The 16320-nt window shown below is 35.3% G+C and overlaps 1 protein-coding gene across 3 annotated transcripts in view; it reads left to right on the top strand.

The window, feature by feature from the left end:
- Strbp (spermatid perinuclear RNA binding protein) overlaps positions 1 to 16320 on the top strand; it is a 123859-nt gene that overhangs the window by 22578 nt on the left and 84961 nt on the right. Inside the window, exon 1 of one of the 3 annotated variants that reach the window (XM_071600928.1) lies at positions 3818 to 3838. The exons of the other annotated variants lie outside the window; for them this stretch is intronic. The gene's annotated coding sequence lies outside the window, so the exon portion shown is untranslated. Of the gene's footprint in view, positions 1 to 3817; positions 3839 to 16320 lie in introns of those variants that run through there. 3 annotated transcript variants of the gene reach the window in all.

Genomic DNA, 16320 nt, shown 5'->3' with positions numbered 1-16320 from the left:
TTTATGTAGTTTGTTCCCTTTTATAGCTAAGTAGTATTCCATGGTAGGTAGGTATGTATCATACAGTTGATTTAATTATTCATCTGTTAAAGGACATTTAGATTGCTTTCATTTTGGCTATTAATAATAAAGGTACTATAAACATTTGTGGACAGGCTTTTGTATTATCATAATTTTCCATTTCTTTGGAATAAATCCTGAGTTGTATGGTCAGTGTGTTTTTAGTTTTGTAAGATACTGCTGTACTTTTTCAGAGTGGTGGTACCAGTTTGTATTTTCACCAGCAATGTATGAACAATCCATTTCTCCACATATTCACCAACATTTGCCATTATCACTATTTTTAAAGAAAAATTAATAGACTTTATTTTTAAGAACAGTTTAGGATTACAGAAATCGAGGAGTGTTTCCATATATACCTTTCTCCCTCATGAGTTACATCTTGCATTATTATGGTAAATTTGTTACATGTGATGAACCAGTATTGAGGCATTATTACTAATTGAAGTCCATAGTTTATATGGGTTCACTTTTTCTGTTGAACAGTTCTACGGTTTTTTTCTTTTTCTTTTTTTTTTTTTTTAAATATTTTTTAGTTGTCAATGGACCTTTATTTTATTTATTTATATGCAGTGCTGAGAATCTAACCCAGTGTCTCACGCATGCTAGGCAAGCGCTCTACCACTGAGTCACCACCCCAGCCCCAATACTACAGGGTTATTTTCTTTTTTTTAAAGAGAGAGCGAATTTTAATATTTATTTTTTAGATTTCGGCGGACACAACATCTTTGTTTGTATGTGGTGCTGAGGATCGAACCCGGGCCGCACGCATGCCAGGCGAGCGCACCACCGCTTGAGCCACATCCCCAGCCCTACTACAGGTTTTTGATGACAAATGAACAATGTCTTGTATCCACCATTATAGTACTAGTTTCACTGCCTGGAAGTCCCCCTGTGCTCTAGCTGTTGTTCATCCCTCTCCCACCTTTTTTTATGGTGCTAGGAATGAACCCAGGACCTCATGCTTTCTAGGCAGGCACTCTACCAATGAGCAATTCCCCTAGCTCAACAACTGATCTTTTTACTGTTTACTGTCTCTCTAGTTTTGCCTTTTCCAGAATGTCGTATAATTGAAGTCATAGAGTATATAGAGCTCTTTTAGACTGGTTTCTTTCACTAATCAATGTATATTTTAGGTTTCTCTGGGTCTTTATGTGGCTTGAAACTCTTTTTGTTGAATAATATCCCATAATGGATGTACCACAATATTCAACTGTGGCTGTACCATGTGCAATTTATCCATTCATTGGTTGAAAGATATCTTGGTTTCTAGTTTTAGAAATTATGAGTAAAGTGACTTTATCTAAACATTTGTCTGTGGCCTTTTGTGTTGACCTAAGTTTTCAACTGATCTGAGAAAATTCCTAGGAGTGCAGTTCCTATATTATGTGATGAGACTATGCTTAGCTTGTAATAACCAGCCAAACTTCTCCACAGTGACTACCATTTGGCATTCCCACCAGCAATGAATTAATTTTTTATTTTAGCTATTCATATAGATTGTAGTAATATCACACTGTGGTTTAATTTTCATATCTCTGATGAATGATATTGAAAATATTTTTGTGTGCTTATTTACCATTTGTATGTCCTTTCAGTGAAAGGTTTGTTTTCATGTCTTTTGCCCATTTTCTGATTTGATTGCTTGTTTCTTTTACTGTTGCATTTTGAGGGTTCTTTATATATTCTATTTAGAAATTATTTATCAAACAGGTGACTTGCAGTTATTTTCTCCCAGGCTTGGATATATTTCTTATTTCCTTAATAATGGATTTTTTTTTTTTCCTTTATTGGTGGTGCTAAGGATTGAACTCAGGGCCTTGTGGATGCTAGATAAGCACTCTACCCCAAGCTACCTTTGCAATCCCTTTTCATCTTCTGCACTGGGTCTTTTGTAGAACAAAAGTTAAGTTTGATAAGGTTCGATTTATCAGGTTTTCTATTTTAAAATCTTGCTTTTGTTATTAAAACTCAGTTTGCCCAATGTCCCAGATTGTTTTTTTCCCTAAAAACATTTTTTTCCTAGAAATTGTATAGTTTTACGTTAGAGTGTGTGATTCATTTTGAATTAGATTTTATAGAAAGCATGGTTGGTATATGCATCACATTTTGTTTGGTTTTGTTTTTTGGATGTCCAGTTCTCCATTCTCATTTGTTGAAAAGATTGTCATTTCTCCCCCCTGAATTGCTTTTGTCCTTATGTGGGAAAACTACTTGGACAGATTTTTTTTTGTTTTTTTGGACCTATTTTTGGGTTCTCTGTGTTCCATTGATCTTTGGGTCTATTCTTTTTAAAAAATTTTTTTTGTATACATGTATTATAGTTGTTGATATATCTTTATTTTATTTATATATTTTTATGTGGTGCTGGGGATCGAACCCAGTGCCTCACACATGGCAAGTGCTCTATCACTGAGTCACAACTCCAGGCCATGTCTATCCTTCTTCAATCCCATATAATCTTGATTGTAGTAGACATTAAATTAGGTAGAGTGATTCCTCCCATTTTTATTATTATTTTTCAAAAAAATTTTTAAAAGGTGTCCTAGAGTAAGTAAATTTAAGTTTGGCTATGTCTATAATCTGCAATAGGAATTTTATTAAATTCATAGATCAATTTGGGGAAAATGTATATCTTTTCAGTGGAGTGCCTTTACTATTATGAGAGTTTGGAATGAGATTAGAGAGAAGCAGTTCTATAGAGACAGTCTTCTAATTGCGTTAAAGATTATTTGTAATTAGCAAAATATTAACCTTTTAAAGTCCTTACTTCCCTTTTTGTGTTAAAAATTACCATTAATAGATCAATGGAAATTGAAGGTATTTTTCATTCATTCCATAAATTCATTCCATGTCTGTTTTGGCCAGACACTCTCCCAACTTTGATTGATCTTACTATATTCCAGTGGGAAGATGGTAAACAAGTGATCACAAAATACATCAAAATACATCAAGAAAGGCATGCAGACAATTGAAATAGGATATTAAAATAGAAGAGTAAATGGGGTGGCTACTTGATTGCCTTGGGAAGAAAAGGGAGAAGATTATTCTAGGCAGAGGGTATAGCTAAATGCAGTGGAGGAACAAAAAAGGAGGACAGAGTGTCAGGAGTGTAATGAGTGAGAGGAAGAGTAGTACAAATGAGGTTGGTGAAGTAGGCAGAGGCCAGATCAACTGGGAATTTGTAAGCCAGGGTAAGGAGAATGGTTTTTATTCTGAGGAGTATGAGAAACCACAGGAAGGTGGTGAAATAGTTTGATGTTGTCAGAAGGTGACTTGAATTTTGTATTGAGAAGGGATTATAGGAAGGGGCAAAACAAAAGCAGGAGGATGAGTTATGAGGCTGTTTCAGACTAGGGGTGATCCTAGGAAAGAACTTGATAGATTTTGGAGATAGAGTCAACAGGTTATGTTGATGGTATCTATATCGGAACTGAAAGAAAGAGTAATTGGGGATAATGCCTAGATTTGGTGATTATTGGTGTTCAATGAGATTAGGAAAGACTTAGGGAAAGGAACAAGTTTTGGAGGGGAAAAAATCTACAGTCCTATTTTGATTGCTTTATGTTTATGTTTCAGTGATATCAGTCATCAATTGGGTATGCAAGTCTGGAGTCCAGGGAGAGGCCAGGATTGGAGATGGAATTTGGTGATCTGTATATAGACATAGAGTTGTGAAACTGGGAGACATCACTGAAAAGAAAATGTGATGAAAGAAAAGGGGCCTGGAACAGAGTCTTGGAGCACTGGCACATTCTGACATCTGGAAGAGATGGAGGTAGAGGCAGTAGAGTCTAAAACGTTTATTCATTGGTGATGTTATTATGTTGTGGCTAAAGTTATAGAAGATAAAGATATAGAAAAATGAATGTTTAAATGCCTTCATTGAAATATAAGAAAGTTTTGTGATATCCACTGATGATGGTATGGTGTGAAGTTGGAGGAACAGATAAGATGACACATTTAGAAACTATTGTCTGTTAGAAAAATAGTTAATGATGTTTGCTTTCAGTGAATGCTAGTAGAATCACTTCCTTTGTGGGCATGATCTCTTTTTCATTTGCCCTATGGAATTTATAGACTTGAAAACATTACAGGAAATGCAGGATTTGTATATTTTGGTGTGGTGGGCAGAATGCTAAGAATTTTTATATAAGACAATGTATGGTTTCATCAAGAAAACATAGTATATATATTAAGTGATTACTCTGGGTCTAGCATAGTACTAAATTTGAGGGAGATGACAAAAATGAGTATAAAATATATGCCTTGTGCTGGGCATGGTGGCGCATGCCTGTAATCCCAGTAGCTTGGGAGGCTGAGGCAGGAAGATCTTGAGTTCAAAGCCAGCCTGAGCAATTTAGTGAGGCCCTAAACAACTCCGTGAGACACTGTCTCTAAATATAAAAAAGGGCTGGGGATATGGCTCAGAGGTTAAAACAAACAAAAACATGCTTTGCTTTCATTGAACTTGGATGAAAAAGTAAAAAAAGAATAATAAAATATAACTGGTAGTTGCATAGGATTTCTTGGAGGAGTTGGGGCCTGAAGAATAAGTAGGACTTAAGTAGAGGAGAAAAGCTAATTCAGGCAATAGAATTGTGTAAATTATGGGAAGAAAATTGGCTCTTTGGTTAGAAGACCTGATTTAATGAGGACTTTCATTTAAGAGCTTTGTAACCTTGGATGACTCCTTTGACCTCTTTGAGCCCATTTTTCTCTGTGGACAAACCTATGTGGACAAAGGGCTATTATGAAAATGGGACTATGAGTAGCTTCAACAGTAATAGTGTTGTACTAATTCTTACTTCAGGTCAGGTTTAAAGATATTTAATTGTATGAACATATTTTATAAATACATATTTTGTATTTATCAAATATATTAAAACTTTTATTAAAAAGTTTTTATGGATTGCTCCTAGTTCATTGCTAGGCATTTGATAAATTTTAGATGGTAACATTATTACCACCTGGCTGTTGAAAAGAATAGCATAGCAAAAAGATGATAATCCTTGTCTTTCAGGAGTTTGTGATCTTGGCGAAAAGTCATAAGAAATTGGGGAAAAATGTAAGACAGTCTGTGCTCTGGTGCCTAAATTTATGGTATGAACAAATTAAATCTAAGTACTTTTTAGTTGGTACAGGCTTCATTGTGTCAGTGAGACTAAGTGTAACCCAGGAAAAATAAGCATGGGCATTCCATATTAAGAAAGCATTTGTTTTATGTACTGTTTATTTTTAGAGGCAGAAGTATAAATGTGACTGCCACTGCTGTAGAAAGCTATTGTAATACTTAAAAACATTCTCACTTGTAAACTTTTTGTAGTGTTATAAATAAATTTACCTTTCTGCCTGTACAGTTTAATGAACTTGTGTCCGCTTTCCAGATGGCATTGTAATGTAGAATTTATTTTGGGGGTACCTTTTAAAAAAAATAGATATTAAAACTAAGTCTAGTACAAAAGTTTTTGTACTAGACTTAGTTTTAATATCTATTTTTTTGTATGCGTATAAATTTAAAAAGTTCTCTTTCGTACTGTAAGATTTATTGTTAGAAAGGCAGGGTAAATTTCTGAAATTTCTTTGAGTAGTCTCTGTTCACATTTTTAGATTATTTGGACCTCAGCTATTGAATTCATGTGCATATGTGGGATTGATTCTAGGATGACATTTTGTTTTGAAAAACAGTTCTAGTAGAGTCCTGTATAGCCTGTGCTGAAACTGGGTTGTCCTAGTACAACGCATTGTTCTTTTTTGGTCACTATGATGGTTTTGTAAGTAGCCAGACCCTACCTAGGTCATGCTTCATTTATGTAGCTGTCTTCTTCATTTATTGTCTCTTAGTTTGTCTTTATAGGGATTTAATTGCATGTCTACTAGAACACTTTGTACCACCAAGTAGGTCAAAGAGAATTTTTGATAACATTCTGGTGTCTTATTGATACATGATCAGCCCCATGAAACTGTGCAGTATTGTGGTGAGTGCTGTGCGCCATGCAGTCTGCTAAGCAGCCTTAACTCTAGCCTTTCTTTTTTCATTTAAACATCTCAACAGCTCAGTGAGGTGAGTACTGCTTTTATTTCCCCTTTAAAGATGAGACAGAGAGGTTTAAGTTCCTATTCTAAGGTTACATGGTTAGCAAGTGGTGAAACAGGGATTTGAACCCATGTTGTCTGGCTTCAGGACATACTCTACCTATTCTCTTATCCAATATGCTTTATGGTCTCCTCAGATAAGGCCTTTCTGGGAAACTCATAGTGGGAGTTTTATTTTATCTTTAATGTATTATTCTGCATGAGGTCATTAGAACCTTATCCTGTGTTTTAGTCAGCTTTTCGTTGCTGTGACCAGAAGACCTGACAAGAACAATTAGAGAAGGAAAATATTATTTGGGAGTTCATGGTTTCAGAGGTCTCAGTCCGTAGATGACCAGTTTCATTCCTCAGGCCCAAGGTAAGGCAGAAGCATGAGGTGGAGGAAAGCTGCTTGAGACTTGGCACCAGGAAGCAGAGAGAGCTCCTCTTTCCAGGAACAAATATAAACCCCAAGGGCAGGCTCCCATGTACCCACCTCCTCCAGCCACACCCTACCTGCCCATAGTCACTGCTCAGTTAATCCCTGTCAGAGGATTAATGCATGATTATGTTGATGCTCTCATAGCCCAATCATTTCACCTCTAGGCTTTCTTACATTTTCTTACACATGAGCTTTTGGCAGACACTTCATGTCTAAATCATAATATTCTGTTAAGATTTTGTAGAAGTAGTATTCTTCTATGTATGTAAAGAGTTGGCTATTGTATTTGTTAAATAACCCTAGCTGCTGAATTAGAATCCTGAAATGCAATGGCTAAAACCTCCAAATTCAGTGTTTACTAGTCTGGATGGTTGTTATCACGTCAACTTGTGGCTCTCTTTTATATAGGCATTTACTATCTACTGTCTTCAATGCATTCCTTCTAAGGTACTCACTGGAAGTATAGGACAAGAAATTTTCTCTTAAGCTTGTGAGGTGAAAGTTGTACCTATATAATTTGTGCTCACTTCCATGCTAAGCTCCTAATTCATTACCTTAAGTAGCTGTAAAGGAATTGGTAATTGTAACGTTCTTTATCCCTGTTGAATTTAGGAGGAAAGGTATCATTCTGTAGTATTTTGAGTATCTCATCAGCTTTGAAATATTCTTGGGAGTACATTTTCAGCTTAGAATATGAAGGTGGGCACCTCATCCTAAACTTATCTTGGGAAGAAATTGAGGGTGGATTTTGGTGGAGAGTCAGCAGTCTCTGCTGTAGCTATAATACTGTGGATTTCAGCAAGAATTCCCGAACAGCCCACTGCTACACATTGTAACATATTATTGCACACATTCAACTTATATTCTTGTGTCAGACCTGTGAGGTAAGTAAGTAGATAAAGCAGGTGTTGGTTTTCCTAATGTAAGTAAGAGAACTAAGGCTTGGGAGATTAAGTGTTGTAGGAAACTATTTAGCTCAAGGGGTAGAGTATTCACCTAGCGTGAGGCACATAAAAATAAAATAAAGGTATTGTGTCCACCTACAACTAACAATAAATATTAAAAAAAAGAAGATTTGTATTCTTGTTTTCAGGAGATAAAATGACATGTAGAAAAAGCAAAGGGGATAACAATAGAAATAAAATAGGACATAAAAATAGAAATAAAATATTGGGACAGTTATGTTTTCTTTTAGTACAAAAAATGTATTATGAAATACAGTACTTATCTGTGTACTTCCACAGATTATTTTGCAGTGCTATGTGGTAAAAATTACTTTAGTATATGCTGCCCAACAAGCTGAGAACATATTTTGCTTATGAGCAGCTGGAGGAGTTTATTCTCCTTGTTGACACTAAGAGGCAAGGTGCCATTCTTTAGCATTTTGTATATTTTCATCAGTATTGAAATGTTCTTGGTAGGGCATTTTTAGCTGTAGAGTTTATAGCAATCTGATTTAGGGATTGAATGCTGTGGACTGTGGCAGAATGTTAAGTATTTGTACCAGATGGATTATTAATCAAAAAGTAAGATGGAGACACCTGCACATTCCCATTTTTTAAAAATGATTTTTAAAAATATGGACACAATATCTTTTCTTAATTTATTTTTATGAGGATTGAACCCAGTGCCTCACATGTGCGAGGCAAGTGCTCTGCCGTTGAGCTATAACCCCAGCCTTGTGCACATTCCCATTTTCATGTAACAAAGACAGAAAACTCATTCTGATTTTCTTATTTTTGTTGGAATTCTGTCTTGCTAACTCTGTTTTTATTAAATTATTTCAGAAGAGGTGACTTTAGGATAGCTGAATTTTAATGGAAATTACATGATTTCAGTTTATTTTCTATATAGATAAACCATCCTTTAGACATTCTCTACAGCTTTAGTTTTGCTATGAGCTCTAAGAGATCAGACAAACAAATATATTATTTTGGCACCTGGGTAATGACCTATAACTAGTGTATTATGCTAAAGTTGTACCTTATCCAGTTTTTGCTTAGATTTTCAGTTGTCTCATAGGATTGCAAAAGAAATACAGTGGCTATATTATAAATTCACTGAAGCCTTATTGGAGTCCTTATACAACTCAGGCTAGTATTCTTTGAATACTTTGCAAGAATCTCTTTATCCAGATTTTTTTTAGTTCATTATTTTGACATGCATATTAAATTAAAAAAAACCTGAAAAAAATAGATGGAGCAAAAAAAATTTTTTTTCAACTTGTGTAGCTTTGAGTTACTTTTTTTTTTTTTTTTTTTTTAAGTTGTATTTGGACACAATGCCTTTATTTCATTTATTTTTATGTGGTGCTGAGGATCGAACCCAGTGCCTTGCATGTGCAAGGCGAGCACTTTGCCACTGAGCCACAACCCCAGCCCTGAGTTATTTTTTAAAAAAGTTAAATGTAAAATTTGGCCTTAGGCAAGTATGAAGTATGTATCTGTTTGTTTGTTTTGGTAACAGGGATTAAACCCAGGGCCACTTAATCACTGAGCCCATCCCTAGTCCTTTTTATTTCTAAGACAGAATCCCACTAGATTGCTTATAGCCTCACTCAGTTGCTGAGGCTAGCTTTGAACCTGTGATCCTTCTGCCTCAGTCTCCCAAGCTGCTGGGATTGCAGGCATGCACCACCATGCCTGGTGGCAATGTTTTTAAAATTTTTTGTTTCTCTTTATTTGCTTTAAATGATGAGATAACACTTACAGGTCATCTTAATGAAGTTGAGTTACATCAAATTTTAAGGTATGTCATTTGAATCCTGGTCATAATGTGATTCCTATATTCATAACCTGAATGCCTATTTTAAAAAAAGCCAATTGAACAAACAAATATTTATGCTAACATGATGCATTTCATGTAATATTATTCTTCCAAAGGGTAGGAGGAGAGAAAGGAAAAGTTTAAGACTATAATCTAGGGTAAAAAAAAAATACTAAACTTTTAACTGTGAGTTCAGTTTGAGTTTGAGTTTGAGTCAGACCTGCTAATATGTTGTTTGATAATCTTAGGCAAGACACTTTTCTGGGCTTTAGTTTTTTTCTTGATTAATAAGGTTCTTGTATTAATCGTTTTGACCACATCAGCCTGTGATTCATATTCTCTCTCTCTCTCTCTCTCTCGTATATGGGAGGCTAACAGAGTATGGAGTGGCTTGTTCTTTTTTTTTTTTTTGTTTTGATGAAGAGTTATGATAATAGAAAACTGATTTGAATTATTCTCATATGTTTTCTAAAATTAGTTTTAAAGGAATCACTAAATTAGAAGTATTTAGTTTTATGTTTTAATTGTGCCTCACTGTTGTCATTTTAAAAGAAGCCTTAAAACTGGAAAGATGGACAAAATGCTTTGAAAGCTTACTGCTCAATGAAAGAAATTCACTTATTGTGCTTATTCAGGTTCTTATGAATTTTTAAAAAATAATTTTTATTTATTTATTTATTTATTTATTTTTGTGTTGTGCTAGGATTGAACCCAGTACCTTACCACGTGCTAGGCAAGTGCTCTACCACTGAGCCACACCCTCAGCCCTCTTCTGAATTTTTATCTTAAGTTATGGGTGATGAAATCATTTAATATGTGCAGATGTATTGCTAAATTTTTTTTTACATTTTTATTATGAAAAATTTTTATTATGAAAAAAGGTGAAAACTGTACAGTGAACATTCATTTATTCTACAATTAATGCAAGTTGGGTTGTACAGTTAACATTATCTTTTATTAGCTTTATCTCTCATTTGTCCATCCCACTATCCATCTATATCGGCATCTGTCAGCCCATCTTAATTTTTTCCCCCACCTTATTTTTTCAATGCAATTTAAAATAAGCTGCAGATATCCTTACTGTTACTCCCAACATTTCAACATTTATATTATTAGCTAGAATTCAGTACTAGTTTATGCTTTTTTGGTTGAAATTTACACATGTAAAAATACATAGTTTTCTAACTGTGCCATGAATGGCAGTCATTAATTGAACACCTGAAATTTTTCAGGGTCTGTGTTACTCTTGTAGATAGATGAATAAGACAGTGTCTGCCTTCACGGTGCCAGTGGGATGAACAGGAGAGACTTGTAAGAAAGGAAGTTCAGTATAGTAGTTGTTTTATTTGGATCTTTTAGTTGCAAATAATAGGAGCCAGCTATATTATAAAGGTAAATCTCATAGAACCAAAGGCAAGGAATTCATAGGGCCTTTTGGATATGATTAGAACCAAGAACTGGAAGGCATACAAGTCTGTTTTTTTCACTGTCATCCATTTCATTCCATTCTTCTCTTTGAAGATCTAATTTCTCTTTTTAGTACATATGTTTGACTGCCTCCCACAGCCATTCTTTTACATTTAACCATTCTCAGCTACATTGACATACCAGTATTCTGTCTTATTTCATGTCCATGTTCTTGGAAGGTGAAATCTGATTGGCCCAGCCCTGGCTCATTTGTTTTGAGGGCAGGGTTTTTCAGTATATATTTTCTGATGGAAGCCTGCTTTTGTGGATGCTGAAGGTAGGGGGAATAGCAGAGATAGTTCTGGAGCCATGTGCAGGCTAAAACTGAAAACTGCTTCTAACTGTGTGATAAGTAACTCTATAGAAAAGAACAGTATACAGAAATAGCATAGAAGGGAGGGGGATGAATCACTATTTAGGTTGGAGTGGGGGTGGTGTCAGGGATAACTTCCTAGATAAATTGGTGGCTTAGATGGGTTTTGAAAGATAAATTCAAATGCAGTGGGAATTTAGTGGGAAGGAAGGATATGCCTGATAGAAGAGCAGCAAGAGAAAGACAGGAAATGGCATAGTGTGTTTTAGGTAGCTATTAGCAGGTTTGTACCTTTGTAGGATAAGTTTTGAAGTGGAGAGGCTTTGGTCGAGGCCAGAGAGGGAGATGAGGCTAGTTCATGGAAAACCTTACCTTGCAAGATATGGAGAGCCAGGGAAGATTACTGACAATCAGATTCATTTCCTTATGATGTCATTTCATTGAATGAACTGGAGGCAAGTGGGGCAGACAGAAGATCTTTTGAGAGCTTGGATTAAGAAAATGGCAGCAGCAGAAATGAAGAGAGTAGGTATTTAGTCAGTAAAATGTTCAGAATTTGGGATTTATTTGATATCAGGGAGAGGGAAGATGATGTCCCCTGGTTTCCTGGTATGGTTAACAGATAAAAAACACAGGAGACTGAGATGCTGGCAGTATCATGTTTCTTGTCTTCACTGATGATTACAAGGGTACTTTTTTCCAGGACTATTAAATTGTGCATATATATTTTATGCATTTTTCTAATCGTAAATTGTGTTTCATGTTCTAAAATATTGAAGAGGGCTGGGGACATAGCTCAGTTGGTAGAGTGCTTGCCTTTCATGCACAAGGCCCTGGGTTCAATCCCCAGCACCACAAAAAAAAAAAAAAAAAAAAAAAAAAAAAAAAAAAAAAAAAAAAAAAAATTGAAGAACAGAAACACAGGAGAAAATAAATTTCATGAGAGAAAAATTGTTGACTTTAGGATTGGACTTTGACATTTGGGTTGTCCTTGCAACCTTCCAGATGGAGATACATGGAAGGCAATTGGATGTGAAATTTGAAGTGCAGTAGAGAAGTTTGGGCTGCCAATAGATAGAAATGAAAAGATTAAGTTAGATGTGTAGTTCTCATGCTTGGCTGTACATTAGGTTCTTCTGGAGAGCTTAAAAAAATACTGATAACCTGGATTTGACCATAGACCAACTAAACTGATCTCTGGGAGTGAGAACATAACTAGGTTTAAAAGTTGCCTGTGCTTTTATTTATTTTTTTAAATTTTTATTTAGTTATAGATAGACACACAATATCTTCATATGTGGTGCTGAGGATTGAACCCAGTGCCTCACACATGCAAGGTAAGTGCTTTACCACTGAGCTACAGCCTCAGCCCCATGTACTTTTATTTATAACACTTAGAGAACAATTGGGTTACAGGAAGATCACTTGTTCCCTACAATCCATGACTGAGAAATAGAGTTTTGCAAAAATAGAGTTTTGTAATTGCTTTAGATCATAACACTGGTTTAAAATTTGTTTTGAACACAATTCTTTCACCTCATCAATACCATGAATAGAAAAAGTATGCTTTTTATTAAAATAATCATGCATTGTATTTTTGAAAAATAAGTGGAAGTTCCACGCATTTTTACCTATTTGCTTTTTCTGCTATAGTAGCTGCTAATAAAACAATTTTAAAACAGAAGGTTTCCTTTGATTAATTTAGATAGTTATGACTTTTCTGCCTTTGCAGCCAAACATAGAAAATTGTCTCATCCTAAAGTGTCTTTGAGTAGTGAATATGAAGGAAGGTGATTGGTAAATAAATTGTGTGATGTAGTCTGAAAGGCAGACAGCTATAAATGGTGAAAACAATCTTTGGTATATGTGATATGGAAAAGACAATTGCTTACTCATCTGTCTTTTCATTCCCTTACTGCATTGCTTTATAACCCACCAGGGGCTTATATCCATCAATAAGTATCTTTTTGTTTAAATTTTCAGTTGCAGATGGACACACTACGTTTATTTATTTTTTATGTGGTGCTGACGATTGAATGCAGGGCCTCACACAGGCAAGGCAAGTGCTCTACCACTGAGCCACAACCACAATAAGTATTTATTAACAACTGCTGTCTGTCTGGAAATCTGCTAGGGAATTTATGTAGGTTACTGAATAAAAAATTAGATAAAGCAAATAGGTAAAAATGCGTGGAACTTGCATTAAGTTTGCCCCCCCAGTGTTCGAGTTGGGTATGGCTTATAAAAGACATTTGAAAGCCGAATTATATGGTAATTATAAGACTACACTTGCCAGAGACTGGAGTGATTTTTTTTGGGCTTGAGAATTTTCGGGTGACTTAAACATAGGTGATTCTTCTGACATGTTGGCCTCCCAGTTCCTTGAGTACTCTTCTCCGTGTAATCTTGTTTTCCTTGTACCATGGGTCTCAGATTCGTTGATAGTACATTTTTCTTTTAATTAATTTTTTATTTATATATGACAGCAGAATGCATTACAATTCTTATTACACATATAGAGCACAATTTTTCGTATCTCTGGTTGTATACAAAGTATATTCATACCAATTCATGTCTTCATACAGGTACTTTGGATGATAATGTCCGTCACATTCTACCATCATTTCTAACCCCATGGCTCCTCCTTTCCCCTCCTACTCCTCTGACCTATCTAGAGTTCATCAGTTCCTCCCATGCTCCCCCTCCCTATCCTACTATGAATCATCGTTCTTATATCAGAGAAAATTTTCGACATTTGGTTTTTTGGGATTTGGCTAAATTAACTTAGCATTATCTTCTCTAACCCCATCTATTTACCTGCAAATGTCATGATTTTATTCTCTTTTATTGCTGGGTAATATTCCATTGTGTATATATGCCACATTTTTTTAATCCATTCATCTATTGAAGAGTATCTAGGTTGTTTCCACAGTTTAGGTATTGTGAATTGTGATGCTCTACACATTGATGTGGTTGTGTCCCTATAGTATGCTGTTTTTAAGTCCTTTGGGTATAGACTAAGGAGAAGGATAGCTGGGTTAAATGGTGGTTCCATTTCCAATTTTCCAAGAAATCTCTATACTGCTTTCCATAATATTGGTTGCACCATTTTGCAGTCCCACCAGCAATGTATGAATGTGCCTTTTCCCCCACATCCTCGCCAACACTTACTGTTGTTTATCTTCATAATAGCTGCCATACTGACTGGAGTGAGATGAAATCTTAAAGTGGTTTTGATTTGCATTTCTCTAATTGCTAGTGATGATGAACAGTTTTTCATATATTTGTTGATTGATTGTATATCATCTTCTGAGAAGTGTCTTGTTCAGTTCCTTGGCCTGTTTATTGATTGGGTTATTTGTTTTGTTGAAGAAGCTCTTTTCTCCAATGCATGTTTTTGGTGCCTTTGTCTAATATAAGATAATTGTAATTTTATGGGTTAGTCTGATACTACCCTTTTCATTGTTCTTTATCTCCTTGTTGTTCTCATTCTCTTCTTCATCCATCTTAAATACCATAGTCAATCATTATACAGTCTCCTCTGCATATACCTACGTGCCCATGATAATTTTAACATATTCACTAGGCAAAAATTCTGACTCCCCTCTTATTCTGCATCTGTACCTGCACAACTGAATGTATCTGGAAAACGTACCTGTACATCCACATATCATGCTGATTGGTAATATTTTTAAATTTATGAGCTTGAACTTTTTTTTAAAAATTTGTTTTAATTAGTTACACATGACAGTACAATGATCTTGACATATCATACATTTGATGAGCTTGAACTTTAAGTGGGCCCTTAATGCTGTCAGGCAATTGTATGTACCTAGTTCATTTACTCTCTCACTCTCCTTTCTTTCTTTTTGTTAGAACATTATAATTATGCATATAGTATTTGGGTTCATTCATTTTGGCAAAATAACACATGCAAGGAATTTGATTTTAATCTCCATCTCCCCTTTTTCCCCCCTCATCCTTCTTCCTGTTCTCCTTCCTCTACTCTATTGATCCTCCTTTTTACTCCTTTATGTATTTAGTTTTGATTTATCCCCCTTTTTTAAAACTGGTGACAGCTCTCTCCCATTCAGCTGAAGACCTTGCTTCTTTCTCCATTAAGAAAATTGAAGCATTCTGTACTTATGCATTTGCCCTTAACTCCTCTTAGCATAGAATAACCAACCATCTGTCTTTTTATCAAAGACAAGCCCTTCACTTATGTATTAGATATCATCCCCCTCTCAACTATTCAAAGATATTACTCTAGGAACTTTCTAGGTACTGTTTGGTTAGACATGATTCTATGATAAATGAAAAATTTTTAAGTACATTTCATATGAAACTGATTCAACATTCTGTAATTTTTTTTTTTGGGTTGGGTACTGGAAATTGAACCTCAGGGGCACTCAACCACTAAGCCACATCCTCAGGCTTATTTTGTATTTTATTTAGAGACAGGGTTTCACTGAGTTGCTTAGAGCCTGGCTTTTGCTGAGGCAGACTTTGAACTCATGATCCTCCTGCTTCAGCTTCCTGAGCTGCTGGGATTACAGGCATGAACCACTGTGCCTGATTGTATATCTGTATATATGACTTTTGAGCAAGATTTTTTTCTTTTCCTTTTTTTTTGAGACAGGGTCTTGTTAAGATGCCAAGGCCAGCTTTGAACTTTCAATCTTCCTGCCTCAGCCTCTCAAGCCACTGGGATTATAGGCATGCACCACTGTGCCCATCAATTTTTAGCTAGTTTTGAGTCTTTTTTAGTTATTTAAAAAATTTTTTTTTAAGTTGTCAATGGACCTTTATTTTATTTATTTTTGTATGGTACTAGCCCTTTAGTTATTTTTATTGGAGTATACTTTATATATAGTAAAATTCACCCTTTTGGGGTTTACAGTTCTATGAATTTGGACACACACATTCAGTCATGTAAACACCAGGATCTATCTGTAGAATATTTCCATTACTGCAAAAGTGCTCTTGGATCCTTTTGTAGTCTTGTAGTCAGCCTGCTCTCATCCCCTCCTGCCCCTGGCATTCTCTGATCTGATTTCTAGTTTTGCTTTTTTCAGAATGTGATATACATGAAGTTATTAAATGTTAATCATTTTGAGTTGTTTTCATATAGCCTAATGGTTTTGAGATTCATCCGTGTTATTGGATGTATCAGGAGCTGATTTTATTGCCCAGTAAT

This window comes from Marmota flaviventris, chromosome 13 (assembly GCF_047511675.1).
Source record: "Marmota flaviventris isolate mMarFla1 chromosome 13, mMarFla1.hap1, whole genome shotgun sequence".
NCBI lineage: Eukaryota > Metazoa > Chordata > Mammalia > Rodentia > Sciuridae > Marmota > Marmota flaviventris.
Note: the sequence above shows the minus strand (reverse complement) of the source record. Positions and strands in the feature narration are given on the sequence as shown.